Source organism: Sminthopsis crassicaudata, chromosome 1 (genome assembly GCF_048593235.1).
Source record: "Sminthopsis crassicaudata isolate SCR6 chromosome 1, ASM4859323v1, whole genome shotgun sequence".
Taxonomy (NCBI): domain Eukaryota; kingdom Metazoa; phylum Chordata; class Mammalia; order Dasyuromorphia; family Dasyuridae; genus Sminthopsis; species Sminthopsis crassicaudata.
In genome coordinates this window covers 385,785,213-385,813,098 of record NC_133617.1, presented here as the reverse complement: position 1 = coordinate 385,813,098, position 27,886 = coordinate 385,785,213, and the positions used below count along the sequence as shown (strand labels likewise).

Sequence of the window (27,886 nt, the reverse complement as noted above, 5' to 3'; positions counted from 1 at the left end):
CCCTTCTTCCAATGACTGGCTGTGGGCAGAGGGAGTTGAGAATGGGGATTTTCTTGCATTTTAACTCCCCTACTGTGAGTTAAATGTAGCTGCTGCCTTTGGTGGCAGTCAGGGCAACCTATACCATCCTGCCCCCAGTATCTAGACTTCCTTTTAAGATTCTGGAGGGGACTGTACAGAACCCACAAAAGAGTTGTGACTTGTCTATCTGATCAATGATAAAAACAAAGCACATAATTTACAGTGGTGTTGGTGAAAAGGATTTAAAGGGTCAGAGGTCCCAAGTTTGAATTCTATTTCTGGTATTTACTAGATCTATGATCTTAAGAAAGTAAGTTAACTCACAGTCCTCTTCAGCTTCTATATCCATAAAACTGAGTTGGACTAAATTTTTCTTAATGTCCTGTCCAGTTCTAAATCCTATGATTTAATAACAAATGGGTAAGAGAATGGCAGACATCCTTCTGATTACTTTGTGATTGCTAGCTTTTAATTATAGATTTGAGTATTCACATCTGTCCCTTACAAATTCTGGTGTACCTTGCTGCCAAACATTTTACACAGAAACTCCAAGCTTATAAAACAGATTAAATAGGAAACAATTAACCACAAATCAAAAGATTTCTGGTTTCCAAACAATTCATCTATAGGTTCCTTTAAATCCTGAGCTTCCTGGAAAAGTAAAATTCTGATTCAATTGGTAAAATAAGGACTTAACTGTAACTTTTGGGGAATAGATCTGTTTTTACATACTTAGCATAGAAGTGAAGAGTAAAAACAAGGGTAAATCATTCCTGTCTGGATCAAAGTAGCTAAAAAATACTAGAGATTGGACTCTGAAGTTGGCACTCTTTTCAGGTCCTCTAACCTACGTATGTAAGCTTCCTCATCAGTAAAATACAGTTTGTCATCCATGTCATGGGGAAATATGTGTGGAAAACAGGACCACATTCTGGCAGGATAATATTTGGAAGCTTTCAGCCCAAGCCTTTGGGTCTGGCTGAAGGCAGGAGGTGGAATATAATCCTAATAAGATTAAAAGAAAACCTCCAAACAAACCTACTTTGTATCTCCCATTTGTAATGCAGTTAGCATCTAGCTAACAAAGTTCATCAGTTCATCAGCTTTAGCTGACAAAAGATTAATGTGAGAAGGACCTCTGAAATATGGAAGAATAGAAAGAATACTACTTTAGATTAGGAACAGGATCTGAATAGTCCTTCTTCTACCTGTATGATTTTGCCAAGTCTCTTACAGAGTCCTTGTTTATAAAATCAGATTGACAGTTAAGAAACAACTCTCTGATAGGTTAGTATGATGATGGGAAAAAGCAATAGATGTGTGGTTGTGACAGTTCTAACCCTTCCATTAATCACTTGTTTAATCCTAAAAGTAGTCACTTTTCTTTTGGTCTGCAGTTTCATATCTAGAAAACAAGGGAATGTTTGATAATTAAGATCCTGTCCATCTCTATAAACCTATGAAGAATATCTATTCTAACCTTTTAAAAAATGTTGCTTATTAAGAGTGTTACCCATCTCTATGGCCAAGGAGTTCCCAGTCGAGCTAAACTTTCCACGTTTTGACTTTCCCCATCGTGGTTTTGAAAAATCAGAGCTTAACTTAAGAAAGTAAGTGGGAATTTTGGGGGAGTTCTGTGTAAGCCACAGTTGACACATTAAGGCCAAGAGATGACAGAGCCTAGGACCAAATATTTAACACAAATTTTATAATAATTTACTATAAACACCTTCCCCCCCAAAAAAAAAGTTAGACTTTTTCTGTAGTACAAAGGGAAGGGCAAAAACTTTTCCAGAGCATGATAGCACCATGTCCTTAACCCCTGCAATGTGGAAGGGATAATTATATTAGTCTCATAAATTGTACTTCAATTATGTATCTGTGAGAAACAGATATAAATGTACACATGGTGGTCCAATGTAACTGAAACAATATTATTAATCTTTATTTCAGGGATATTATGACTTAAATAGACTTCTGTAGGCCAGCCTGGGAACCTTGCTCCCATGGAGGATATTGTTTCTGTAGCAAAATATGCACTGGGTTCTAAATCAGGGTTGGCAAGTCCTTATGTATTTTAGCTTTCCATGATAACTTGATGAGTGTTTGAATAAGCTTTGGTGTTTACAGAACAGACTTAAAATTACTGTTTTTAAAATATATGTTTCTCTGCCCCCTGCCCTCAAGCTGTTTGTTCATCTTTATTCAAATTCCTTCAAAGGAGACAGATGACTAGTCTTTAGAGACTAATAAATGGAGAAGTCCCTCAAAGGCCTTCTAAGATGGAGTGATTTAGAATAAGAGCTGCCAGGATTTGTCTCTTGCTCATTCCCATGATCTTATAAGAGCCTTTGAGAACCTATGATGAAGCATCAAAGTAAGTTTTCAGTGACATTTGAATGAAAAACAAGACACTTAATTTTTTTTTTGGGGGGGGCACAATTTCCGCATCTGTAAACTGAGAGAATTTGGAGAAATCAGTTCTAAGATATCTTCCAAAATTAAGTCTAGGGACAGGGAAAACTTCCTAACAATTAAAACTAACCAAAAATGGCAAGGGTTAGGAATTTTGATGAAGTGGGTTCTATTCAGTAAAGGAAGTGTTGTCTTCTTTTTCTTCTTCCTCTGCCTTGCTCAGTCACACAACTAGTAAATGTCTGAGGCTGTATTTCAATTTAGGTCTTCCTGACTATGGCAGAGATCCTTTATTCACTGTGCCACATAGCTGCCCTCAGTAGAGATGTTGAAGAGAAGGCTGATGGCTATATTCCTAATCCCCAAACAGATCCAACTTGATTTTCTTAACTTTGCTGAATTTTGTGACAAGGCTTTCTCTTTGGAATTTCCTCAGTTCTTAGAGACTCTACAATTATCTCTATGTTGGTGATTACAATATCCAGCCTTCATCTCTTTCCTGAGCTCTAGTTTGGCATTATCAATTGCCTGCAGGATATCTCCACCTGGATGTCTCATAGGCATCTCAAATTCAGCACATTTCCAGCAGAATTCATTACCTTTCACTACTAAATCCAACCCGTCTTCTTAACTTCCCTTTTCTATGTCTAGGACACTACTATCTTTCTAGTAACTCGGATTTATAAACTTGAAGATGTTTTGCCCATCCCTCTCCTTGTACCTTCTGTAGCCAATCAGTCACCAAGTTCTGTTGATTTTACATCTGAGTCCTTTCTCCACTCAGGTGGCTACTGCCTCTTGACTAGACTACTGCAAAGGTACCCTAATTGGTTGTCCTGCCTTTAACCTTTTCCTCTAAGCATTCCCCCAGCTGTTAACTTGATTTTCTTTAAGGTTGGTCCAAAGAATTGCTAATATACTTTAGTACTCTATCTCCAGGAAGTGTAAGACTTGCAAGGGTAATACTGCTCACTTCCCAGTCCACTTGTTTCCTTTGTGGTGTGGCTTTTCAGGGATAAAAGCGTTGTTTAACCTGAGTCTGGAAGGCATAGGTTAGTGCTTGGAGAAAGATTCTCAATTCCTGTCATTTGCATAGTCTTTTAACGCTTTCACAACTTCTTTATCTGGTAGGATTCTCCAAGGCACTAGCTGATGCTAGTAGGGTAAGCAGGAGTGGTGTCCTGTATCTTACTAGGACATTTGGCTGACTTGGTTGAAGATTGTGAAGCCGAATAGACAAATATTACTTCCCCTATTTCTTGACGAGACAAACCTATGATTACTGCAGATTTTGAAGTCCTGCAACAGTCTCATCATGTCTCGGAATCCAATGGGGGTTTCATATTAACAACAACAATAATAGCTGACATTCTTTTATATTGTTGGTTAAGCTTGCAAAGTACTTTGTAGCATTATTTCATTTTCTCCTGATAATTCTGGGAGGTAGGTGCTATTATTGCCCCTGTTTTACAAATGAAGAAATTGAGGTGGACAGAGGTTAAATAATTTGCTGAGGGTCAAGCTAGTGGAAGAAGATCAGTCCTGAAACCAGCCATCAATAAATTGTAAGTACTTTGATCTCCTAAAAGCTCTGGGCAGTTTTGTGCACTCCTGTGATGGTCCAGCTCAGAGAATTCAACTACAATTTCTACAGTATTTTTTCTGTCTCCTTTGAGCTTATTTCTCAAATAAAAGTGAGCATGAAAAATGCTCAGAAGGTCATACTTTCCAGAAGCATAGCCCAGCATTAACATTATAAGAATAGAATGGTAACAGCTTTGGTTTTTATAGATGCTATGACACTTATTACTTTCACTTTTATGTTGGTGAAGTCCACTATAGGTCTCTTTTCTTTTCTGTATTACTTTTCTAGCTGTAGTATTAGTTTCCTAGACAGCTTGAGCTAGAGAAAGTTACTTTTCACCTCTGGCAAATTAAAATCTCAGTAGAGTAGAACGGTGGACAACTAAGTGGCACAATAAATAGAGCATTGGGCTGGAAATCAGAAGACTCGTCTTCTTGAGTTCCAATCTGGCCCCAGGCACCTGTTAACTCTGTGACCCTGTGCAAATCACTTAACTCTGGTTATCTCAGTTTCCTCATCTGTAAAATGAGTGGGAGAAAGAACTAGCAAATTCCAAATGGAGTCACAAAGAGTCAGACATGACTGAACAACTGAAAATACCACATTAGCATATATTCACATCTGAGTATATGATTAGAGGATCCTAGATCTAGAGTTGGGAAGGACCTTACAAGCCATGGAGTCCAATTCCCTCATTTTATTGATGAGGAATATGAGATCTAGACAAATTATTTGCCCAAAGTCACAAAAGGGGTAAGCATCAGAGGCAGTGTTTTTGAAGGCTAAATCAGTACTCTTTTCACTTTGTTCCCAGCAGGAAACTGCTATGAAAATGATAGACAAGAGATCATCACCACCACCTTGGAGGTGATTCCCCCAAACCCCAGCATCTGATAGAGATGGTGAGGACAAAAGGGAATCAACTGGAGACTATTTCTACTTCTTTCTTTGCCTTGTCTCTCCTTCCTAATACCTTGAGCTCTATTTGTTGCTCCATATCACAGTTCCCAAATTGTTGAAATTAGTTAAAACTTTGTGTAAAATGGATAGCATTTTAGTGATGCTATTTTTTAAAATAATAAATATCTTTAAAAAAAGAGGTTAAACATTAGCTGGTCTCTGGTATATTTTGGCAGTTATGCTGTCTTTGAAATTCAGATCTCTAAACTGTTCACTGCCAAAAGCAATATTCCAGGTGGTTTCTCATGACATGTATTATTACACTTTTTGAATCTCAAGATAATATATCTGTCTCTTTCATTAGTTTCTTAGGACTTTTGGCTGACCTGCAGAATTTTTGTCTTAATTGCAAACCAATAGAATATATATAAATGGAAAATGCTTTGGTTTTGAAACCTCTGGAGAGTATTGCAGTACTGGGTGGAGTTGGAGGATGGAGAAATTGCAGGAAGAAAGAGAACCTATATGATTTTGGTTTGTTGGTATCTGCTTAGTGGGATGAGGACCAGCTTGCCTCTTTCACTATAAGAGTGAGTGTAAGGAAGGGAGCAACCATATGACAATTTACTGGAAGAAAATCACTATCTAATATCAGTGTACTTGTCATATTGACTCTGGTTATTTCCTGGAGTTTGAGAGGAAATCTGGCATGTAACTTTCAAGTATGCCTTTCCCTTTGCTCCATTCCCGAGCCCATTGCCACAAATACAAAATCAGATAGCAACTGGAGTCACGATATGTGCTTATAAAATGGCTTAATAAGGTTCAGGCTGGCGGATTCCAACTCAGACTAGAACATTTACAGCACATGGAGGAAAGGAATGTCGGGGCCAACCAACAACCGCTGTTTGGCATCAGCCTTCATCAGCTTTTAAAATCTGCAGTAGTATTTTCTGTGAGCATATGAGGTGTTGGGATTGGAGTTGGAGAGCTCTATTCAAAATTCAGCTGCTGGTGGAGTTTGCAATTCAGATGTGATATCTTTCAGCTGTTGAGATGGAGACTGGACTGTAGCATCTTGTGAAGGATTTAGTTATGCAATGTCTTCTTCCATGATTCTGTCGTACTATTCTGATAGTCTTTGATGATGTCATTTAGGAAGGCATTTTGGAGCTTGTAGTTTGTTCTACTCTTTTCAAATTAAAGACCTGTAATTCCATTGAAACCATACCTTTTAAATGGGATTATAATGAATTGTAGATTACCTTTACTTAGAAAACAAACAAAACCCCCTCTCAATTTTTGAACTAAGCAATATTGTATTTTCTATTTAAAAATCTTTATTTTCTTGCATATACTGTATACATTAGGATTTTGTATATGTGGTGCCTAACTCTTAGTTGTGATTTATTAAACATCTACTATATGCTATTCACTCATGTAATAGCACTGTCCTTAGAAGGCTTAGAGGTTAGAAAAGAGATTTGACATATGCATATGAAACCTGTGGGTCAAGAGAACTCTTGAACCCTTTCTCTCTGACAGAAAAACAGACTTAATCTTGGGGATGTCTCACCAATAATGGTCTCTATTGCTTATTACCTATATTCAAAAAACCTTCTCAGGAAACACAAGAATTGTCTTATGTGGGAGAGGTAAGGTCTTCCACTCCAATTCACTGTTCTACATTAGGCTACTAACACAATTCATATAGACCAGATTTATTTAGTAGTATGTAAAAATAGTATGTAAAGAACTGCATCCAGACTTCTTTAGCAAAGAACAAGAGAAAGCCTCACCAGGATGACGATCCTGTGCTGCTTTTCCTCCAGAGGCTTAACCATCACTCATAGTACCACCTTTTGAATACAACAGTAAATGTAATTGTAAGGCACCATGTCAATGCAGAGCCTTTGCTTCTCTGACACTTCTCTTTGCCTCTGGGAAGTCTTCATGGATTCAACACTTTGTCATGATTCCCTCATTCTTTTGGGATGCCCACCTTTGGAATCATGCCAACAGTCTGTATGAACCTCTCACACCAGGGTATTCCAAGCCTGGATGATTTTGGAACTTTGCAGAATACACCCAGAGCTGCAGCCTCTTCTAATGCCAGTTTTATGCTTGTGTCTCACTATTGCATGGTTTGATGTTAGGTTCTTTCTAGGTGGTAAGTCGATACTTAACAATTTTCTAGTTCAGAATTCACACCTTTAGTTCACACCTTTAAAAGGAGTATACACCTTTAAACTTCTGAAAGGAGTTTGCACCTTTAAAGGAGTTTACACTTTTGGAATACCCACAAGCCCATTCTCTGGGAGGATATAAGGAGCCACCAAGGCTGCCTCCTGGGACATTGAGTGAGTTTGAAAGGGACATTGAGTTTGGACGGCAGTCTGGAAGGAGAGAGTCTGGATTGAGTCAAAGAGAAGATGTCCTGTGGATTTGCAAGTCCAGCAATCCCACACTTTTGGAGGGGAAGGCTCCAGAAGCCTCCCAAGAAACCTGCTCACAGAGGAAAAGATTTCACAGAAAAGAGATCTCCTCCCAGAGAAGGATTATAATTGAGAGACAACAGAACTTTACATTTTGGCACCCAACGTGGGGCAAAGACTTTTGCTTATCCTGACTAGGACTGATTCTGAGCCCTTCAGAGGAGCTAGCCCAGTGGCGATTACGGCAACTAGTCATTTTTCTGGGGTCTTCCACTCGATAGATGCAGGGACTCCACTAGATAATCAGGACCATGTCAGCTGCTGTTTCAGAAGCAATAAATTCTGGCCTCCCAGGGGGATCAAGTTATATGGGTTTGGAAGAGCCAAAGAAAATGACAAGGGAAGACTGGAGAAAGAAGAAGGAGCTAGAAGAACAGAGAAAGCTGGGTAATGCCCCAGCTGAAGTGGATGAGGAAGGAAAAGATATATTCCTCTATACATATTCCTCAGTATATCTCCTCTGTGCCATGGTATATAGATCCATCAAAAAGACCCACACTAAAGCATCAGAGACCCCAACCTGAGAAACAAAAAGAGTACAGTTCATCTGGAGAATGGTTTAAGAGAGGTATAAAGGAGAATGTTGTGACTACAAAATATTGCAAAGGAGCATGTAAAAATTGTGGGGCTATGACCCACAAAAAAAAAAAAAAAAAAAAAAAAGGGATTGCTTTGAGAAACCTAGGCTCGTTGGTGCCAAATTCACAGGACTAACATAGCACCAGATGAACATATACTACCTCAACTTATGTTTATGACAGTAAAAGGGTTCGCTGGAATGGTTACAACTCAGAGAAACATATGAAAATTGTGGAAGAATATGCCAAAGTTGACCTTTCTAAATGTACATTGAAAGCTCAGAAGCTACAGGAAGAATTAGCCTCAGGAAAGTTAATGGGATAAGTGAACTCCCCAAAACATCAGTGTGGGGAAGAAGAACCAAATTCTCAAACAGAAAGAGACCATAACAGTGAAGATGAAGATGAATATAAATATGCAGATGACATTGATATGCCTGGACAAAATTTTGACTCTAAAAGATGAATTACTGTCTGGAATCTCAGAATTAGAGAAGACATTGCTAAATACTTGAGAAACTTAGATCCCAATTCTGCCTACTATGATCCAAAAACAAGAGCAATGCGAGAGAATCCCTATGCCAATGCAGGAAAAAATCCTGATGAAGTTAGTTATGCAGGAGACAATTTCGTGCAATACACTGGAGATACCATTTCAATGGCACAAACACAGTTGTTTGCCTGGGAAGCTTATGACAAAGTCTGAAGTGCATCTCCAAGCATATCCAACAAAACTGGAGTTACTGTGTAAATCATTTAAAGTCAAGAAAGAAGATTTCAAAGAACAACAGAAAGAAAGCATCCTAGAGAAGTATGGAGGTCAAGAACACCTGGATGCCCCCCCCCTCTGAGTTACTCTTAGCTTAAACAGAAGACTATGTGGAATATTCAAGACATGGAACAATCATCAAAGGACAAGAGAGAGCTATTGCCTGCTCTAAGTATGAGGAAGATGTCAGGATCAATAATCATACACATATCTGGGGTTCCTATTGGAAAGAAGATAAATAGGGATATAAGTGCTGTCATTCCTTTGTTAAGTTTTCCTACTATACTGGAGAAGCTGGGAAGGAAATTGCTAATGCAGATGAATATATTCCTGATGATACTGTAGGAGAAGAGCAAACAAGCAGACCAAAAATTCTAATGGAGCTTCACCAAGAGAAGCAGAAAGAAGAGAAGAAGAAGAAAAAGAAGAAGCAGCATAGGAAGAGTAGTTCTGACAGTGAGGGTGAAGAAAAGAAAAACAGGAAAAACTGAAAGGCATTAAATGCTGAGGAGGCCTGCCTTCTCCATGTCAAGGAGATCATGCAGGTAGATGAAAGGAAGAGGCCTTATAATAGCATGCATGAGACCCGAGAGCCTACTGAAGAAGAAATGGAGGTCTATAGGATGAAATGTCAGAGGCCAGATGACCCCATGGCTTCTTTTCTTGGTTGAAAGAAGATTCACCCAAATTGTATATATTCTTTTTATTCTTTTGGTAAACAGTGATGGAAGAAACTTCATTTGTTTTTCTTACTATCTTTTAAAGAAATTTCTGGAATTCTTTCATCAGTCCATTACCTCTTCTACTCTAGAGAGAAAAACCAACAAGCAGAATATGATGGAGGTGTTTGCTAGAACTTACTGCAAGCTGCTTTCAGAGAAATCAGTATTGTGGATTTTTTTTTCTCCTTGGGAGTTATTTATTTTAGTGGCAGAAAGGGATTACCTGATAAGTCAGCCAAAAAGCAATCAGATTGCAGAAATGGATTGCATTTGGGGAGAATACAGGACTTTTAATCCAATAGGGCTGTGTCCTTTGCAAACAGCTCCAATGTAATTGCCAGATGATGAGAAAAGATTTAGAAAATGGTAAATAGAAGGAAATTAAATAGGTTAATTGCATGGGAGAGAGGGTTTGCTTGTATTTTAACAGACAGAAGGAAACGGATGGAGAAGGAAACAGATGGATGGCAACAAGCACTTGGAGAGAGACAGAAAAAGAGAAAAACCTCAAAACAAAGGAGAAAATCTAAGAAACATCTGACACCAAAAGAGTATGGCTGATAAGGAGACTGTTAAAGATTTCCTAACACAAGATGAGACTATTGTAGGACTTTAAAACTTGCAGGAATTATTGGATTCTGGCACATGAATTAATGGACAATGGACTTATGGACATGTATAAATTCTCAATTTATGATTATTTGATCATGTTATTTGTTACAACACTTCTAGCATGTGTTATGTTACTATGTGTTTATGTAATTTATGCAATTATGTGTAATACCTCCCATATTGATGGATTTATGTTTCAATGTCAGGACCACCCTATGCTCTAAATCAAAAGAAAGGGGGTTAGGTTATGTTAGGTTCTTTCTAGGTGGTAAGTCGATACTTAACAATTCTCTAGTTCAGAATTCACACCTTTAGTTCACACCTTTAAAAGGAGTATACACCTTTAAACTTCTGAAAGAAGTTTGCACCTTTAAAGGAGTTTACACCTTTGGAATACCCATAAACCCATTCTCTGGGAGGATATAAGGAGCCACCCCAAGGCTGCCTCCCGGGACATTGAGTTTGAAAGGGACTTTGAGTTTGGACGGCAGTCTGGAAAGAGAGAGTCTGGATTGAGTCAAAGAGAAGACGTCCTATGGATTTGCAAGTCCAGCAATCCCACACTTTTGGAGGGGAAGGCTCAAGAAGCCTTCCAAGAGACCTGCTCATAGAGGAAAAGATATCACAGAAAAGAGATCTCCTCACAGAAAAGAGATCTCCTCCCAGAGAAGGATTATAATTGAGAGATGACAGAACTTTACAGTCTTCCAGGCTGGAAATCTTTCATTTACCTCACAGCTGTCCTCTGCAGCAATCCCAGAGCATTTCATGTGAATGCTCTCTTGAACTGTTTTGGCTGGTACAACAGAGAACACAGGGGACAGTTCTCTTATTATAATTACCTGATTCCTTTCAGCATGAATTTTCTTGGCAGATGCCTTCTGCTTGGAGATAAGTGTAATTGCAAAATGAGTCACAGGTATTTTACCATCACCATATGCAAAACGTCACATACTGACAGGTTGAATCAGGGAAGGTTTCATGGAGAAGGTGCCATCAGAGTTGGGTTTTAACTGGTAAGTAGGAATTCATTAGATGAAGTAGGAAAGGGAAGATAATCCATATACAGGCAACAATATAAGCAAAGGCTCCAAAGCTGGAAACCCCAGGGAATGCTGAGGGGCCAGAGGAGTCTAGTTTGGTTAGAATAAAGAGAGTGCAGAATGATCAGCAGAGCAATTGAAGAGGGAACAGATAAAAGAGTATAAACAGAAAAATTAAAAATTAAATCTAGAAAAGTGGGGACCTGAGATCTGAGCCCTAAATTCTGTCAATTTCATTAATATCCTGTCACATTAACTCAGTCTTAACTTCCTTGTCTAAGGTAGCTCAGGACAGTTAGGTGGCACAGTGCTCTAGATCTGGAGTCAGGAAAACCTGAGTTCAAATGTGCTTTCAGACACTTGCTGATGTATGACCAAGAAAATACCAAATAGGGTTACAAAGAGTCAGACGTAACTAAAATGATGTACAACAACAAAGACAATTTTTTTGTATTTTCTGTATTTTTCCTCATTTCCACCCATAGAGAAATCTAAAACAACTGTTTATAGACTGTTAAGTCCACCTTTTGGCACCTGACCAAATTTCACAAATATCATTTACCTTTCTACATTTCCATTTCGCCCATGATTAACTGTTGTGTTTCCCTATCTTCATAATACATTCATGTTTGTTCACTGAAAAACTTTTTCCTGATTAAAAAAAATACACAGAGAAAGAGAACTTTCTGCTACCCAAAATCAACAAACTGAAAAAGAATGTATCTAATTCTGCACTTTAATCTGTCCAGGAGTGTGTGCGTGCCTTCCAAGGCAAAATATCTTCTTGGAAAATAGGCACACGATGTGAGTTTAAACCTAATATATCAAACTTAAGCACTGGCCTCCTCCCTTCCTTTGTCCTTACTCTTTCTCCTCTCTCCCTCAAACATTTCCATTAGGTATAATGAAAACAGGGGGCACAATTGTGATTTGGAGATTTAGGAATATGGACTGCAAAAATAAAGAACTTTATGAATTCCAGGAGCTATATTAACTTGCCTGCATAGAGTTATGAAAAAAAAAAGAATTAAAATAAGACTTTTATAAAAAAGTAAAATGTGTATGGTATACTTGAGAAATTTAATGGATTTTGAGCTTTAAATTTTCAAAGTTTTTATCATGTATTTAGTAATGACCCACAAAAAGAAATGATCAGATGCATATATAAAACAAGGAATAAAATCTTACAAAAGGCCTTTATCATTTAATGGAGACCCCCAAATGAATTATCAGACAACAAGGAAAGAACAATAACCAAAAAAAGTGTTCTGTTCCCCTATTCAAATCTGTTTATTAGTATTGGCTCTGCCTATATCTACCTGTCTAGTTTTTGCCCTTCTACTAAAGTCTTTTCAAATGCTAATTTGTACCATGGGAACAACCCTGGATTTCTCAGGCAGTAAAATTTAGGATTTGCAATCTTCATTTGTGTAACAATAAAATTGCAGGTTGTTGAAGTGTTGAATTAGGATAAGTGTTTATAGGATTATAAATGTAGAGGTAAGAGACCCCAGAAATCACAATATCATAGAATTTGAAATTTGGAAGAGACCTAAGTGGCCATCTAGTCCAATCCAAATATAAAGTGGCTGCCCAACTTTGACTACTCAAAGCTCTCTAAGGAAGGGAATCTATTAGGCAATTTCACATTTTTTAGATAGCTCTTAATTGTTAGGAAGTTTTTTCTAAGGCCTCAATTGGCCATTGTACTAGGTTCAGTCCTCTGGAATCAAGGTCAACAAATGTCTCCATATAATAGTCCTTTACGTCCTTGAATAAAGCTGTAAGTTTTTTTCTTGTAAGTTGTTTTTTTTTTTTTGTAAGTTTTTTTTTCTCTCTAGTCTAAACATCCCCCATTTCCTCAGCAGCTCCTCAGATATCATGAACTCAAGGATTTTTACCAACCTGGTTGTTCTCCTCTGGACACTTGTCAGCTTATCAATATCTTCTTTTAAACCCAAAATTGAAAACATGAGATGAGATTATTTCCTCCATGTTCCTGGACGCTCTGCCTCTCCTAATATACCCCAGGATTACATTAACTGTTTTTTTGCTGACAGATTTTACACCAGTGACCCATATTGAGTTTGTAATATACTTCAATTCTCAGATCCTTTTCAGAACAATCTATCCATCTCTTCCTCATATTAAAGTCATCTGGTTTCCTCACTTTACATGTAACACCCCTTCTGTACTGATTATGCTAATTCTTGCTCCCCCAACTAGATTTGGATCCCAGTCTTTGGATCCTAGAGATAACCCTAACAGTGTAGCTTACACCTTTCATCATTGTACTTTCTATTAATCAGCACAATAATCTCAACTCTTAGCAAAGTAATTTATTAAAAATAATAATAAAAAAGAAAGAAAAGTCATTTATTCATTTGGTATAGCAAGAATAGTTAGTACTAGAATAGTAAATCTTGATCTAATTGTTTGACACAGCCACATTGACTTAGCAGTTACTTGATCTTTTGAGAACCAGCACAGTGAAAGCCAAAATTTTATGAATTCTGTTATTTAGTGCTATAGATTTACACAGATCCTATTCTTTATACAGGATCTAATTCAGTTAAGTCCTCATTTCACTTTTGTACTTTTCATTTTAAAATGGGTTAATTAACTGAGGAGGAAAAGCTTCAGGTATAGGATTTGTGACAGAACAGAAAAGTCCAAGATCAGGGTATGTTAGTACTTTGTTGTTTTGTTTTTTTTTTCCAGTGGAAATTAATGAACTCATTTGATTAAACATTAAGTCCCACTACTTGCCTGAATACTCAAGTTATCTGGAAACAGAATTTTCTAGAAGGGAAATGGGGCATTCTATAAATGGGTCACCATTAGACAAAATTGAGAGAATTTGTGAGAAAATGAATTAATTCACTGAAGCAAGACCTAAAAACACATTAAGCTAGATTGTTTTGCACCTATTTTTAGTGTGGAGGTAACATGAATAGTCTTAAAAATTAGATGCCACTGATTAGGTGACATAATTTTTAAGCCAGCTTTGGCATTGTTTCCTATTAAATTTCATTCGACAAAATACGTTTTCTCTTTTGCCACTGGATAAAGTAGAAGCAAAAGTGTTAATTGAAATATTTTGGGGGGAAGGAGAATGGTTTGAAGATCGATGATAATTCTCCCAAAATGTACTTTTCTTATTTCAGCATGGACTTATAAGCACTCTGTATTTGTATATGTTGTTAGAATTTAGATTTTTTTTATATAATCTAAGAGATTATATAAATAGAGTTCTATGTGTTCATGTTGCTTTTAATAAATTGTATAAATACCATATTAAAAAAAACTAGTTAGTTACAAAGTATTTCCCAGCTCACTCACTCTACAAATATATTCCATATCTATGGTTAGAATAGGAGAGTGCTACAGACTTAAAGTATAATAACAATGAGATAACAATGCATAACAGAACTACAGTACCTCAAAGTCCTTTTTCTGTATGTAAAACTCACCATGGGATGAAGTCTTGGTGATGGAATAGTTGCTCTTGTTGCTAAACTGGCCTAAATCCTCCCGGGCACAACTATGGTACTGGATAGGTCAATGCCCAAGATTCCCAACAACCTCTTGCTCTGCTGGCTGTAACTAAACCCTTTCCACTGAGCTCATAGAGTGTTTTGTTTTTCCCCAGTAAAGGTGCTACTACTGTGTTCTTTTAGGAAAGTCAGAATTTTTTGCCTTGAATTGACAAAAGATTTTCTGGTTTTGCTCCTTTGCTTCAGTTATGAAGTTTGACATCTCTTAGGCAAGAGGTTGAAGAGGTACAATTTTCCTTATTGGACAATTCCTTCTTGTGCAGAGCTGGGATCTCTCAGTGAGGGACACCAGCCTAATTTATAGTGGCTATTCCAGACATTTACCAGGTTTCTATTGTGTCTCATGCAAATGAGTATATGTGGGGATAGGGTAGGGGGTGGGATGAGGAGGGATAAGAAACCAAAGGAAATATTTAAACATGAAAATGTAACCAGCAGTGCCTTGGAAGAAAGTATCTTGTTTCTGCTTGCCTTTTCATATATACTTGAGTTACTCAAAGCCAAAGAATCACTTCTTGGGAATGAATTGCTTCTTTTTTTTCCTTGAAAAAGTTTTACCCTTGTATTATACTATCTCATCTTTTCTGCTTAGAATCTTCAGTTTTGTTAAAAACTAACAAACTGAGGCCCAGAAAAACAAAGTGATTTGCCTAAGTCTATAAGTATTAAGTGGCAAAATTAAGATTCCATCCTGAATATATGCCTCCAAATCCAGCATTCTTTCTTTTGGATCAAATTGCCTTTGTAAAGGAAAAGGATGGGGAGTTGTTTCTTGTGGCAAACCTGACTGGAACATTCATTTGTAAGACAGCACTCTATGCCAAAGTTGTAGGGACAAGCCCTGTTTCTACCCTGCCATCCCCAACAATGAAAAGCTCATTTTCTCTCTCCAAGTTGGCAAGTCAATTTCATTTGATTCATTGGTAACCCCTTTTTATATTGTGAATTCCACTTTACCTATGTTTGCATCTGTTTTCAGTTCAACAGTGTTAGAGTTTCTGTTTCCTTACAGCATTGCCAATATCTCATTTTATCCTTTTTTTTTTTAAAGAGGGATTTTCTATTTTAATGGGTATAAGGTAATATGATTATCTTACTTTAAAAGAACCTCTAGACGTGATTGTTCCACTGTATACTGCCCTCATCATACCTCATCTGGAGTCTTCCTGGTTCCAGGCCTGGCTCTCTATCCAATGCACCATCTAACTGGTTCCCTTCCACATAGTAATACATCAAGTACCTGAAGATAACTATCATGTTCCCCAAATCTTTTCTTCCTCAGACTAATATCGCCAGTTGCTAAAAATAATCCACATTTGATATGGATTTAAGTTGTTTCCCTATTCTCATCACCCTCCTTTGACTCTCTCTGGCTTATCACTGTGGTATAATAGAGCACTTCTGAGTTCAAATCAGAACTTAGTCATAGACTAGCTGTGTGATTCTGGGCAAGCAACAGTTACTGTTTGCCTCCGTTTCTTCATCTGTAAAATAAGCTGGAGAAGGAAACTGCTCCAGTGTTTCTGCCATGGAAACCCCAAATGTGATCATGAAAAGTCAGATATGACTGGAATGACACCACCACCATCACAAAATCATATGGGAGAGGATTAGATTTGTTTTTTGGTTTTTGGGTTTTTTTTTGCTCTGGAGACCAGAACCTGGAGCAATGATGAGAACTTACAAAAAAAAAAAAAAAAAAAGCAAATTTAGGCTTGATATCAGGGAAAAACTTACCACATTCTATTCATTCTTCTTGACCATCTCTTCCACCATCCCTTCTCATTCACTTCCACTACTCACACTTATAGGGTGTGTAGGTTATTGTGGGATATCATTTTGTGTTTGGGTTGAAATAGATTGTTCCTTCAATTCTCAAGTTTTATGATTCTGTGGATGTGAGCTTCTTTTCATGTGGTTATTAGTAGCTGATCAATACAATTTCAATCATATCATATAGATTTTCCTCTAGTATTTTCTATGAAATCTTTGTGTTAAATACCGTGATATAGTAGGAATAGTCCTGTATTTGGAGTCAAAGGATTTGAATTCAAATCCCATTTTTGTAGCATGGCTGTGTGACCTTATATGAGTCACTTAATCTCTGTAAGCTTCAATTCTCTGATCTATAAAAAGAAGACATGAACTAAATGGCTTCCATGTCTTCTCCTTTAAGACTGTATTCTTTAGCCTTCTTTTCTTCACAGTACAGAAATCACTTTAAAATGTTAATTAGCAGAATGCTAAACAATTAGGAATTAAATCACTGGACAAGTTTCTCCCCATATTGGTTTCTTTCTTTTTAAAAAAATTTTTTCAATACTATTTTTCCCAAATATATGTAAAGATAGTTTTCAACATACATTTTTGTAAGACTTTTTGTGTTCCAAATTTTTCTCCTTGCTTCCCTTACCTCTTCCCTCCCCAAGACTGCAAGCAATCTAATTTAGGTTAAATATGTGTAATTCTTTTACACATTTTTCCACATTGGTCAAGAAATGCAAGAAAAATCAAACCTAGAGGGGAAAACCATGAGAAAGAAAACATACAAACAAGTAAACAAACAAAAGTGAAAATGCTATGCTTTGATTCACATTCAATCTCCATAGTTCTCTCTCTGGATGCAAATGGAAAATGGTATTTTCCATCCCAAATCTATTGTAATTGCCTTAATCACTGCATTGCTGAGAAGAGCCAAATACACCACAATTGATCATTGTATAATCTCATTGTTATGCTGTACAATATTGTCTTGATTCTACTACTCACTTCACTCAGCTTCAGTTCATGTAAGTCTTTCCAGGCTTTTCTGGACATTATCCTGCTTATCACTTTTTAATAGAATAATAATATTCCATTACATTTGTATACCATCACTTATTTAGCTATTCCCCAATTAGTGGGCATTCACTCACTTTCCAATCCCTTGCCACTACAAAAAGGGTTGTTGTAAATATTTTTTGCACATATGGGTCCTTTACCCTCTTTTATGATCTCTTTGGGATACAGTGAGGCTACTGGATCAAAGTGGTATGCATAGTTTTATTGTCCTTTGGGCATAGTTCCAAATTTCTCTCCAGAATGATTGGGCCGGGGGCAGCTAGGTAGCGCAGTGGATAGAGCACCAGCCTTGAATTCAGGAGGATTCCAGTTCAAATCTGGTCTCAGACACTTAACACTTCCTAGCTATGTGACCCTGGGCAAGTCACTTAACCCCAGCCTGGGGGGGGGGGGAAGCAGAATGATTGGGTCATTTCACAACTCCACCAACAATGCATTAGTGTCCCTTCCAACATTTATCCTTATCTTTTCCTGTCATCTTAGTCATTCTGAGAAGTGTGAAGTGGTACCTCAGAGTTGTCTTAATTTGTATTTCTGTAATTAATAGTGATTTAGAGAATTTTTTCACATGACTAGAAATAGCTTTAATTTTTTAATCAGAAAATTGTTCATTCTTTGCTCATTTATCAATTGGGGAATGACTTGTATTTTTATAAATTTGACTCAGTTCTCTATATATTTTAGAAATGAGGCCTTTATAACTAAACACTGGTTGTAAAATTTCCCCCCTCAGCTTTCTGCTTCCCTTTTAATTTTGGCTGCTTTGGTTTTTTTTGTGCAAAACCTTTTAAATTTAACCATATAGATTTCTTTATAACCTGTTGCATTATGTACAGGTAGGTAATCTGTTACTTAGTCTTTTAAAAAATTTTTCTTTTTAATCTATGAGATAAAGCAATAAAACAGTATAATTTTAAAAAGATTGCTCATGAAACTGTAAATCTATTATGCACAATTTACTATTCCTTTAAAATATATAATAAAATTGTTATGTACATTTCGTGCCTTTTTTGCTTCTCTTCCTTGCTTTCTGAAATGTCAACATATAATTAACAGAATATACATATATGTAAACATGTAAAATTATTCTACATATACTTCTACTTCTCAGTTCTCTCTCTGGATTCAGATAGCAACTTCTTTCATGGTTGATCTTTTAGTTAATCTGAGTATTTAAAAATAGCCAAAATGACTTATTTGCTCAAAAAAGAGTTTCCTAGGGTGATGAGAAGTTAAAATAGTAATATAATTATGTCAGACATAGGACTGAAACTTAGATCTTCCTGGCTCCAAGGCCAACATCCCTTTAACCGCACTGTCTCCTAGGTTACATAATGTGAGTATTAAATATGCAAATATTTGTACAGAAGAGATAAAGAAGCCAGGAATCTGTGTCTGACCAATGTGACTACTATGGAAAGTTGGTGACTCAAAATGGGAAGTCGCAGGGACTTTTGTGGGAAACTGTGCAAAGGAATAAGGCGAAAATTTTAAGAGCTGAGGAAAAAAAAGAAATGATAAACAGCAGACATGTTGAGGTAAAAAGAAGGCTGTTATGAAAAAACTGAGAGTTCAAAAAATGTGGGGAAATATTAGTGAATAAGGAAAAGGAAAGAAAACAGAGGGGGAATTCAAGAAAGGTGAGAATGCAGGGAAAAACTTGAAAATCAGAAATTGGTTTCAGAGGGAGAATGGCTTCTCTGCTTTCTATTAGGAAAACCCTTCTTATTCATTCATCCACGGCTTCTTGTCAGGCAGAAGAAGTATTAGTTTAAGGAGATCAAGAGAAAGTCAATGTTAGATGTTAATAAACTTATTGGAGCAAAGTCTGATCTGAAAGAAGAGTAAAGACCCATTGAATCCAGAGACCAAAAAGATAGGTCTTTGGGAATTCAGGAGAGAGTGAAAGTCAATGATAACAGAGGGACATCCTGAGTATTGTAATGGTAACCATGCTATATAAAAAGCCTTAGCGGAAAGCCTCCTCCTCTTCCAGTACACTGGGCAGAACCTCTATGGGATATTAATGGGAAGACATGGATAAGCACAGCACAGCATGAGAAAACATGGATGAGTTGCAATGTGCCTCAATGGAAGAACTGGCTATCCATAGAGATGAAACATGGACCTATAGAAGTAAATTCTGGTGATAGATGAGCTGCTTTGAATTCTCACTACCACAGATGCTTGGTTGAGGTTGTTGAAGATGGTAAAAGTCTTAACAAGATCTCAAAGGTCTCTGCAGTGAAAACACTTGTAAAATGTGTACATTTTTATCATCACAGCTTATATCTGTGTAGTTTATAGCTTAGAAACAGCCACATTTATAAAGGGCTTTATACATTCACATACATTCTTCTGAAAATTTTTTAATGATGTCTCTTGTTTTTATGTTAGTTACATATTATTCTCATTTTATAAGACCTTTTGTAACAAAGTAAATCAATTAAGCCTAATAATATAGGGACTTTAGAAATGCATGCAACATTTTATATCTGCAGCATTTCTGCTCTTAAAAAAAATTAACAATTTTTCTCTTCCCCCCCCCTACCCTCACCATATTAAAAATTTCCTCTATAGTCAAGTAAAACAAATCTCTTTTAATGTTTGTATACAAAAATATGTATATTTCACCTCTTTATAATGGATAGTATCAACATTTACTGTCATTGAATCCTTACACCTCTGGTGTATGTGTGCAAGCCTCATAATGTGTTTGTACCTCACTGACATGAGTGTATGTGTGTATATAATTATACTACCAGAATTTAGTCATATAATCCAATCTTATCATTTTACAGATGAGAAAACTGAGTTACAAAAAGGTAAAGTAATTTGCTCAAAGCTCCATAGATAGTAACAGCAAAGTCACGATTCTTTCTCTAGTCTTGTGAGCACAAGTAGCACTGCTCTTTTCTCTGCTTCATGTTGAGGTGACTCATAGAAAATTCAAACAGAAAAAAATGCATTCTTACAATGAAAAAAGAATTTAAAGGGTTTCCTTAAATAAATGATTTCGCTAGAGCATGGGTTCTTAATCTGGTGTCCATGGACTTGTTTTCCCTTCTGGTATTCATTTTTATTTTCTTCCATTCACCACCTCTCCACCCACTGGAGAGCTATTGCTTCTATTCGAATCATCACCTCTCACCTGAATTATGGCAGTGGCTTTCTAATTGTTTTCCCTGCCTCACCTCTCACTCCCATCTTAGTGGTGCCAATTTTTTTCCCCTTAAACCTAAATATATAACCATGTGACAACCAATTCCAGTGGATTCCTCTTGCCTCTAGGATAAAATAGAGATTCTTCTTTGGCTCTTTTAAAGTCTTGTACAGACCTAGTCTCAAGCTATCTTTGGGATAGTTAGGTGGTGCAATGGGTAGAGGACCAGGCTTGGAGTAAGAAAGATCTGAATTTGAACCCAGCATCAGTACTTTCCTTTACCTTTTCCTGGATTTTAACTAATAGCTACCAACATTATTAAATAGAGCAAATTGAAATTTCCCTACACATCCTAACATAACTTTGTCAGTAGCCTGCCTCTTACAATTAATCACTGTCACAGTTTCTGTATTTGTGAGGGTAGCAATCATGTTCTGAATTCTCTATACATATTTCTATATACATCCCTCTCAAGAGCTTCATTAACCAACATTCTAATTTGCAACAATTACAGATCAAAATCTGGTCCTCCAGATCCTCTATTATGATTTTCTTTAGGGCATTCACATCAATATCCACATATATAAAATGGTAATTGTTCCCTGGAGTGGTAGGACTGGGCCCAGATCACATTCTTTGTCCATTCCAGTGGTACAAATGGAAGCTATACAAGTACAGGCAGCCAAGTAGAGTAAACACAGGAATTAATAACTAGAGACATGATGATGGAAAGGTGACTTTCTGTCTAGGGTTTGAAACTATGATTTTTTATTGAGAAACCAAGCGTTTAATTTTGAATCTCCTCAAGGTTTTTTTTTTTTTTTGGTCTGTGGTTTGGAGGATTTTAAGAAATAGCTCAGTGGTTTGCTATTAAGATTATATTTGACTTGCTTTTTAAGTTATGATTATTCTTTCAGGTTTAAAAAAAACCAAAACAAAATAAAACATGTTATTGATACCTTTTGCTTTTAACATCAACTCTAATGCCCTCCCTTCTACATGACTATTTTTCCCCACTGGCTCAGATTGAAATCTACCCATGTTTTCTAATTCTGTGTCTTTTTTTCTCCCATAACATACTCTCTTTACCCACACCAGGTTGAAATTCTGCCCTGAAATCCAGAGCAAACCTTCTGTCATGGCAGAAACAAAAACAAATTCAATTAGACAAAAATAACCAGTATGGTGAGGGCATCTGATAATGTATATGCCATTCTATTCTAATAGTATCCAATTCTTTACCCTGAAATAGATGGCATGTCATTATTTATTCTCTGGTATTATCATTTCTCTTTAAATTTTTTTAGCTTGTTTTCTTTGCAGTGATATTGTTGCAGATATTTTAAAAGTTTTTCTCTTGATTTTGTTTATTTCATTCTGCATCAGTTCATACACATTTTATATTTCTTTGAATTCCTTATTTAAGTCATTTCTTACTCTAGAATATTTCATTACATGAATGTATTAGAGCTTTTTTCCTGCCATTTCTCATGCGTATCCTCTTGTTTCCAATTGTTTGTTATCATAAAGAGTACTACTTTGATAATTTTTGTTGTACACCTGATATTTAGTTTGTATCTTTGATAATCTTGGGGTAGATTTCCAGTAGTAAGATTCAGATATGTTTTAAAAATAAGGTCCCATCCCCTCACATTTAATGGTTTTTAATGTAACTTGTCTTCACCCTCATTTACATCAGCATCAAGTTAAAAATAGAATAACTCTGCAGACTAACTAGTGTAATTATATTGAGATATCTCCTCTTACAGAAAATAAAACTCTGATGGTCTGTGAAGATTCTTTTGTCTTTGTCTTCTGTGCTTAAAAAAGTTTATACTATTGCTTTCATCTCATTCTTCTATAGTCTCCCTTTCCCCCCAGAGCTGGAGAAATGTAATTTTTATAAATGACCTGAGCTGGCATTTTCTTAATCTTCAAATTACCTTATGTTAGAGCTAACTTAATAAAAAGATAGATGCTAAGTCCTGAGCATTAGGGCAGGTAAGCAACCATTTCTCCCTCCCTATGCCATCATCCTTCATTACAATTTGCCTTCCCTTTTCCTCTTCTTTCTGTCTCATTTTTTCTACTTGGACATAAATAGCTAAGTTCTACCTCCTTCTTGAGGTTATGAACTTTGGATTGGCAGGGATAAAGCTCCTGAAATGGAATAAGCCTGTGAAAGATCCTCTAGACAGTTGGCATTTCTCTTTACTGCATCTGGTTCCTCATGCCCAGCCTGGAATTAGATACTGGTGTTGGGATGAAGGACCCTTCCAAGCATAGGGCCCAGAGCCATTTCTGCATCTTTGGCATTGTTTGGATTATTGGGCTCTTTTCCTCCCTGCTTTTTCCTCTTTTGATAAATTTAGGTTTCTGGTTTGTTGACAATTCTGACACATTCTAAAAATCCTGCCATTCCATAAAAGGGTAGAGATTTTAGAGAAACAAGGGCTCGTGATCTGTTAAAGAAGACAGAAGAATCAGAATGGGATTTTGATGCATATACATAGCCTCCCAATGCCTGTTACTGAAGGTAGACAGGAGTGATAGGCTGTGGATTTTACTAGGCTCCATAAACAAAGCACTGGCCACAAGACATCAAAAAGCCTTGGAATGAAATTAGGGCTTGGAAAACTTGCAGCCTAGAGATTATAATAAGAACTGAGAGAGTTATTGAAGAAACAACTTTTAGAAATCAAACATTATCCTTCTAAGCACAAATTTTGACCTCTTTGAAGTTATTGGGTAGGAGTAGTTGAGATGATAAATTTTAGAAGTGAAGATACTTTTAATAGCAGAAAAGTGTTGTCTCTGAGATCTAATACAAGATCAATTCTCTTGTCCTGTTGGTTTTTTCAGTACACTTGCTCATTGTTGCTTGAAAACAATAGAGCCACTTTTCCATCTCTCCCTGAAAACAAGGTATGACTATGATAAAGAAGTGCTAATTAGGGAAAAAATAGAGATTTGCCTTAGGTAGGAGCAGAGAAGATTTTACACAACTGTGTCCAAATTTAGAAATGCTTACCTCAAATTAAAACAACTTTGAGATTATCATCTCATACCCTCCAGATTGGCTAAAATGATAGACGGGGAAAATGACAAATGTTGGAGAAGAATGTGGAAAAATTGCGACACTAATACACTGTTGGTGAGACTATGAATCGATCCAACCATTTTGGAAAGCAATCTGAAACTATGTCCAAACAAGGCAAACTTGTGAAGTTAACTGATTTGCCCTGAATCACACAATACATATCTCAGACCAAATTTGAACTCAGTTTATCCTGATTCCAAGCCCAGAGCTCTATCCACTCTATCCATCAAATAGGCCAAGAACAGAGATTTAGGGAGATCCATTTTTGTAGGAAAGAGGGAATATGATCTAGTGAAAGAATACTCAAAGAAGCAGAAGAAAAAACAGAAGATAGCAGTGAGATGAAATTAGTTAATAAGCTTTCATTAAATGCTTATTAGGTTCCAGGTGTTGTGCTACAAGCACTGGTGATGGAAAGAATGGGAAGAGTTCTATCCCTATCTTCAAGGAACTCATTCTAATTGGGGAGATGACATGCAAACAAGTATATATATCCAGTGAGGGAATAATCACGGTAGCAAAGGATGCCAAAAGACCCAGAAGAGGAAAAGCTGGGAATATTTGGTAATTGTTAACCTTAGCTTTAAAGTGACTGGAACAGAGAATAAATATCAAAGTGTTGAGGAGTAAACATATAAAGAAGTGAATGTAAACCAGTCTTTTGAAAAAGTTAGCAGTGAAGAGGAGAAGAAATGTAGGACATTTGTTTATGTGGAGGAATGGTAAGATCAGGGAAAGATTTTTGTTTGTTTCCTATTTAATTTTTTTTAGCTTTAAGAATGGAAAGAACCAAGTGTTTTCTGTTTGTATACTCCCCAACATCAAACTATGACAACCTTATTTTGCATTCCTAGTTTCTAGACACAAGTAGATGTTAAATTATGAGAATCAAGGAGATACTATTTAAGAATGTTTTTTTCTTAATTGGGATAAGTAAAGTAGTATGACTGCTAAGAACCCTGACCTGTGATTAATGTGTGATGTCTTGGCTTTGTTGTCCATTTTTTGGATTGTATTGGACAAATTATAATACCTAAAGTTTTCTGTTTTTTAAAATAACTGTAAGTTGAACAGTGAATCAAATAACTCTGTTGTAGAGTTTATTAAATCTAGTCTGTTTAGCTTATTTGTAGAACTTTTCTCAATCTGACTCCAACCTACCATTCTAGTTCACTTTTCAAACCAGTGTTTTCAAATGAATTTATATCTATCTAATATAGATATGTATACATTTTACATAAAACATTTCTATATCTATTTGTATATATATAAATGTATAACTATGTATGCATATATGTAATTTCTAAGATATGTATATGCATATATATATATATTCCCCCTTCAGAATTCCAATCAAGTATTCACCAACATATATACATATATACATACATAATTTGGATCTGATGACCCTGGATGAGGAAACTTGAGGGAGTGAAATAAAGTATTAATTTTTCATATAATTAGTAGCATGGATCAATCAGTTCAGAAAAGCAGAAAATGATTCAATAGATTTTTAGCCATTCACTGTTAAACATTTAAGCTGGACTAGCCATGAAAAGGGAATCAATTACAAAAATAGGAAGAAACTTAGGACAAGACAACCAAACAATTCAAAGTTGGCTTCAGAGATATTGGTTAGAACTCAGTGATCTATGCTGGCTATGTCCCCTAGATTCTTCTTCATATAGCCCATACATTTTAGTAAAATAGATGTATTCTTTGTTCTATTTGTTCTAGTTTGAACATAATTCTGATATTTTCTTACCTCTGTGTCATAGTATTTTGTCACAGTATTCTCTGTAGGGAATCTTATCTACCAGTTGGAATCATGTCCACTTAAAACCTAGCTCAAATGCTGTCTCCTTCATATAATGTTTTCAATACCACCCAGCTGGAAATGAGCTTTACCTCCTCTGAACTCAACAAGAACACAGTGATATTCAGAAAGGACTTCTGGGAGAGGATAAGAGGTCCTGTAGATTCAGCCTACAGCAGCCTCTGATCCTCTGAGACTGAGTATTCTGCAAAAGGGGGTGGAGAGGGCCCATCAGTAGTAATCATAATATGACATTTCTTTCCCTCTTTTCTAATCCTTGGCAAATTGCTCTGTTTATTTTTTAAACTGATTTATGTATTTTGCTAGAATTTTACTTCACTTCTCTTAATGTACTAAAGTTGCCATTTAGTGAGCAGTTTATAAGGCCACCCAACTACATTAAGTCTGACTTATAACACTGAAAAATTGTTAGCAACAAGTATTTACATTTAGACCATGTTTTCTTTTCCTTTCTTTCCAAGCAATTGATTAATTTACTGCAAGAACCAATAAATCCTCAGACAGATGAAAAACAGATTTGGAAGGGCAGTGGTTTTCCTTTCAGTAATTTCTTCTTAAATTCTTTTAACATTTAGCTGCTAGAGAATCATGACTTTTTTGTTCTGTTAAAAATTGCTTGATTATAATTTTTTTTGTGTGTGTTCTAAGATAACCATGGAGAAAGGTCTTGCAGACAGGCAAATAATCTGATGTCCTCTGATCTCTGCTTTCTTCACCCTTAATCACTGCTGAACTTCTAGAGGGTGGAGATTGAAGATTTCAAGTTTAAAAGTATATGACCTAACACTCTATCCAACCCATTTATGAGAAAAATATCATCCTAATGTCTGAATTACGGAACATTAAAGCAAAGAAAGAGAACTATAGATCAATATCATTAGTAAATAGTGATTCAAAATTTTAACAGAAATCCTGACAAAATCTAGCATGGTAAAAATGAGAAATGATTCATTGTAATGAAGTTAAATCAATACCAGAGTTATAAGAATGTTTCAACATTAGGAAAACAATTAATATAAGGAATAATGTTTAAAAATATCCCAACCAGGTGATTACATCAGCAGAGGCATAAAATGCCTTTAACAAAATGTTTTGTAGAGCTTTTAGCATAAATATATAGACAGAATTTTTTAGAAAGTATTTTAAAAGTATATGCTTAAACTCAAAAGCTAACATTAAATATAATAAAGAAATACTAGAAGCTTTCCCAGTAGTGACAAGAGTAAAACAAGGATACCACTTGCCCTGTTGTTGTTAACATAGTTTTAGAAGTAGCAGTAGCAGTAAAAGAAAATCAAGAAATTAAAAACATAGAAATAGACATAAAGGAATCATCCTCATTTGCTAGTAACATGATGGTTTACTCAGAAACTCCTAGAAAATCAGCATAAAAGTTATTTGATAGTTAACAGTTTTAATAAATTAGCAAGATATAAAACAACCACAAAGATCAACAAAGAAAAACTAATGTGTATATGCATGTTTATATACACAGTGACAACAACAACAAAATCTTGGAGAGTATAGTAAAAAGGGATGTCCCACTTTAAAAACTACAAAATATCTAGGAGTTAATCTTCAAATAAATACAGCCAAGACCCATACAGACACAATTACAGAGTGCTGTAGGCACCATAGGTTCAACAGGTATTGAACTTTTTAGGAAATATAAATAAGAAAGATGTAACATATCTCATTTACAAAATATAGATAATACTGATAAGGAAATAAATATAAAGAAATTGTAGGTAATGTAGATAAGGAAAATAGAGATAAGGAGGAATCAGAAACAATTGAACTAAATATCTTGCTGTTTAATAAACTAGAGATAAAAAATTACCCCCCAAAGAACTCTCTAACAAATACTGGGAAAATGGGATGCAATTGAACGAGTTAGAGTTAGATAAACTCATATTGTATATCATAATAAGCTTAAAATAATGATAGTTTACTGAATATTATAGTTCATATCACAAAAATATAAAAGAACCAAATCAGATGCCTTTATGGCTATGTGTAGAAAGCAAAATCTTTTTTTAAAATTAAAGCTTTTTATTTACAAAACATATGCATGGGTAATTTTTCAATATTGACCCTTGCAAAACGTTCTGTTCCAAATTATCCCTTCCTTCCCCTGACCCTCTCTCCCAAATGGCATGTTCTCCAAAACATGTTAAATATGGTAAATATATGTTAAATCCAATATATGTATGCATATTCATACAGTTATCTTGCTGCACAAGAAAAA

At 36.0% G+C, this 27,886-nt stretch overlaps 1 protein-coding gene and 1 pseudogene across 12 annotated transcripts in view; both read left to right on the top strand.

Annotated features, from left to right (window-relative positions):
* Positions 1 to 27,886, top strand: part of PDZD2 (PDZ domain containing 2) — a 499,259-nt gene that overhangs the window by 226,462 nt on the left and 244,911 nt on the right. The gene's annotated exons all lie outside the window — the stretch shown is intronic.
* LOC141549700 (pre-mRNA-splicing factor SLU7 pseudogene) lies at positions 176 to 18,290 on the top strand (annotated as a pseudogene).